This window comes from Acyrthosiphon pisum, unplaced genomic scaffold (assembly GCF_005508785.2).
Source record: "Acyrthosiphon pisum isolate AL4f unplaced genomic scaffold, pea_aphid_22Mar2018_4r6ur Scaffold_41;HRSCAF=313, whole genome shotgun sequence".
NCBI classification, from domain to species: domain Eukaryota; kingdom Metazoa; phylum Arthropoda; class Insecta; order Hemiptera; family Aphididae; genus Acyrthosiphon; species Acyrthosiphon pisum.
This window is the reverse complement of record NW_021773712.1, coordinates 38,118-42,577: the sequence shown is the minus strand read 5'-3', so window position 1 is coordinate 42,577 and position 4,460 is coordinate 38,118.

Sequence of the window (4,460 nt, the reverse complement as noted above, 5' to 3'; positions counted from 1 at the left end):
CAACGCAATGAGTAGTATACAATGTTATCAATGTGGAGGTAATCATTTCGCTCGAGATTGTGTACAGCATCGTAATAATAATAACAACGTTAATCCGCGACAGTTAAATAGTAATTTTGGACGACAACCAACGAATTATAACGCTCCGGTTAATGTGATGTGTTCCTATTGTAATCAGGCTGGACACGATGTCACAAAGTGTTATAAAAAACAGAATAATGATAGACGTACTAATGGGTCGGGAAACTTGCCAAGATCGGACGAAAGGAGTGGTGCTCGACCGATAAATTTAATAGCCACAGTGGAGGAGGATTTAGACGATGTTTACACATCAGGTCAGTCTTAAACAACAATCATATTACTTGTCAGTCTGCCAATATAAAAAAAGAATTCATGGAACTGCTCATAGACACTGGAAGCGATGTTAACTTAATAAAATTTAATACTTTGACAGGTGACACACTAGTACTAGAAAATAAAAAAATATATTTAAAGGGAATTAATGATAGGATTGTGCCAACAGTAGGTCAAATAAAAATAACTTTAAGATTTAATGATGTTAAAATAGATACGGAGTTTCAAGTTGTACGTGATTCGTTTCCTATACCTAAGGATGGTATATTACGACAACAATTTTTAATGGAAAATAAAGCAATAATAGATGTAGCGAATAATTCGTTAATAATAAACAATAAGATAGTTAATAAGATAATTAAGGATAGTTTATGTTTTAAGTTGGAACCAAGGACGGAAACAGTGGTGACCGTGCCGATTGCCGATCCGGCTATGGAAAATAAAGATATTATAGTTTTTAAACAAGAATTAATTAAAGATGTATACTGTGCCAATGTGGTAGGAACAGTAAGATTAGGGAAGATTATAGTTAGTATATTAAATGTTTCTGAAGTAACTAAGGAAATTAATGAAAGTATTATGAATCGAATATTATATGATACCGCTTCGACCTATAATATACATGCGGTACATACTGAGATTAATAATGATAATCGTGTGAATAGAATTTTGAATTTAATACGAAGTGACCATATGAGTATTGATGAGAGACAATCTATATTTGAAATTTGTGAACAATATGCAGAGATATTTCATTTAGAAGGTGATCGACTAACTTTTACAAATGCAGCCGAGCATGTTATTAATTTAAACGTTAACCAACAACCCATTTATCAAAGACCTTATAGGTTGCCACATTCGCAACAAGCTGAGATTAAGAAACAATTAGACAAGATGCAACAGGATGGAATTATAGAGCCATCTAGTTCACCTTGGAACGCTCCTCTATTACTCGTTAAGAAAAAGATAGATGCAAGTGGTAAAGAAAAGTTTCGTATCGTGATAGACTTTAGAGCTTTAAATCAAGTAACTTTAAATGAATTTCATCCTTTACCTAATATCACGGAAATACTCGATCATTTAGGACATGTCATTTTGTTATCTCTGAAACAGGGATAAGACCTGATCCAAAGAAAATACAAGCTGTACTGGATTTCCCAGAACCTAAGAATGTAAAACAAATAAAATCTTTTCTAGGATTATCCGGATATTATAGAAAGTTTATTGAGAACTACAGTTCGATAGCTAGGCCTATAACAAATTTATTAAAGAAGGATGTGAAGTTTAATTGGAGTGAAGAATGTGATAGAGCTTTTGGAAAGTTAAAACATGCATTATGTACTGAACCCGTGTTACAATACCCAGATTTTACAAAAGAATTTATTTTAACGACAGATGCTAGTGGAAAAGCGTTGGGTGCAATATTATCACAGGGAGAAATAGGGAAGGATTTACCCATTGCTTATGCTTCAAGGACCTTAAGTCCAAGTGAGTTTAATTATTCCACAACCGAATTGGAATGTTTAGCTATTGTTTATGGGATTAAACAATTTAGACCTTATCTGTATGGAAGGAAATTTACAATCCTGAGTGATCATAGACCATTAGCTTGGTTATTCAATTTGAAGGATCCCTTATCAAAGTTAGCTAGATGGAGAATACAGTTAGAGGAAATACGATTATGTTATTAAATATAAGCCTGGAATTCAGAATGGTAATGTAGATGCTTTATCGAGAATGTATACTATACATGAGATTAAGGAGGAAAGTTATAACAATTTTCTTGTAAAATTCGAGACAACATTGATAACCAATGGAAACGTAAAGGAGGTACATGGGGAATTGTTAGAATCACCTCCTGAGTATCACATAGTTACAGAGATAGAGAAGTATTATAACTTCAGGACGGGAATCAATTACGAAATAAAGCAGAAATTTGGGGATACAGTTATTTTAAAATCTAATAAACAGGTCGGAGAAGTCACTAAAGTTAAACATGAGGATAGGTATATTATATTCCTGATAACTAAAAGTAAATCGAGACAATTAACTACATACGAAAACTTGTACACTGCTTTGATGAATTTAAAATATTTTAGTGAAAAACATTCTTTAAATAAGCTCATAATGAAACAACTAGGTCGAAAAGATGGTTTAGAATGGGATAAGGTTAGAGCTATGATTAGGTATATATTTCGAAACACCGGAATAGAAATTTTAGTCTGCTCTAAAATGGAATATACAGAGGTAGAGAAAATGACTATATTTAAACAGTTTCATGACTCTATACTTGGAGGACATGCAGGAATAGGCAAAACCATTAAAAAGATAAAACGTCAATTTAATTGGCCAGGACTTAAGTCTGATGTTAAGAATTACATTAAGAATTGTGAGTCTTGTCAAAAGAATAAGGTTACAAATAGGAAGATTAAACAGCCTATGATCATAACAACTACAAGCTCTAAGCCATTTGAAAAGATATTTTTGGATATAGTAGGACCATTAGTAACTACTGCATCTGGAAATACTTATATTTTAACAATGCAGGATGATTTGACTAAATATTCATTGGGGGTACCATTACCGAATCACACAGCCAATACTGTAGCTGAAGCCTTCGTCGTACATTTCGTTTGTATTCATGGAATACCTGAGACTATATTAACTGACCAAGGAACTGATTTTCTAAGTAAAACCTTTGCAGAAGTATGCAAGTTATTAAAAATTAATAAAATAAATACTAGTCCATATCACCCGCAGACCAATGGTGCATTGGAAAGATCGCATAGAACTTTAGCCGAATATCTTAGACATTATGTAGACAAGGATTTAAATACTTGGGATCAATTATTACCCTATGCTTTATTCGTGTACAATTCGACAGAACATTCATCAACTAAATACCAACCATATACATTATTATATGGAAAGGAACTAAATATTCCAGTAAATTTGAAAAGTAATCCAGAACCTAGGTATAATTACGATGATTACCTGTATGATTTAAAACAACGAATGCAGGAGTCCCATAAAATTGCTAGGGAAAGATTAATTAAAAAGAAGGTTAAATCTAAAGTTAATTATGATAGTAACGCACATAGTATGGAATTACACGTAAAAGATTCTGTATTATTAAGGGATAATACACAAAGAAATAAATTAACACCTCTATGGAAAGGACCATTTGAAATTTTAGAAGTAATAGGCAATGAAAATATAATTATCCAAAGGGGAAGAAGAAAGGTTACCTACCGTACATAAAAACGACGTGAAGAAGTATCACGAGAATCCCAGTTGAGAGAAATATATAAATTTGAAGGAATATTATACCTTTGGTAATCGTTAAGGAAAATATTGTTTTAGGAATTATTTATAATTATAGTTGAAGTTGTAATGACAACAGGTAAAAGAGTTCCATTAGTTAATTAGGTAAATAAGAATTATTGAATCATTATTGATCATATCATATAATCATCTGTGAACAAGAAATATAAAAATAACGTTATGTATAAATGACGTTCAATTTGGCGTTGTAATAATATTTGAAATTTGATTTAACATTTCACATAAAAAAAAAAAAATGCTTTAATACAAATATAATATTTTATAATTATAGGAAACACTAATCTAAAATGGATAAATAAAATATACTGGTCAATAATACTATTTGGAGATTTTAAATATAATTTTACTATTAACCAACATTTTATTGTAATCATTAAATATACATATATGTAACTAACATGAAAAATTTATTGTATGGAATATTGTATTCGAAATTATTATATTTGTAACTATTGTATCTGAATTAATGTTAATCAAATTACTAATCACTATTTTTATTGTAATTAAATTATATATATTATGTAAAACTACTAACAAAAATATTGCCATAACATTTTATCAATTTAATCAATTGTATGATAATCAAATTTTATTATATGTACTTAATCAATTAAAACAATTATCAATTGTAAAACTCTAATAGAGTTATCTAGTCAAATGTAACTTATATGTAATTAATAATCATGTAAATTGTCAAGATAAGACAATCTTTAATCATTTATATACATTGTATCTGTAAAACTTGTCATTAATTATGTATC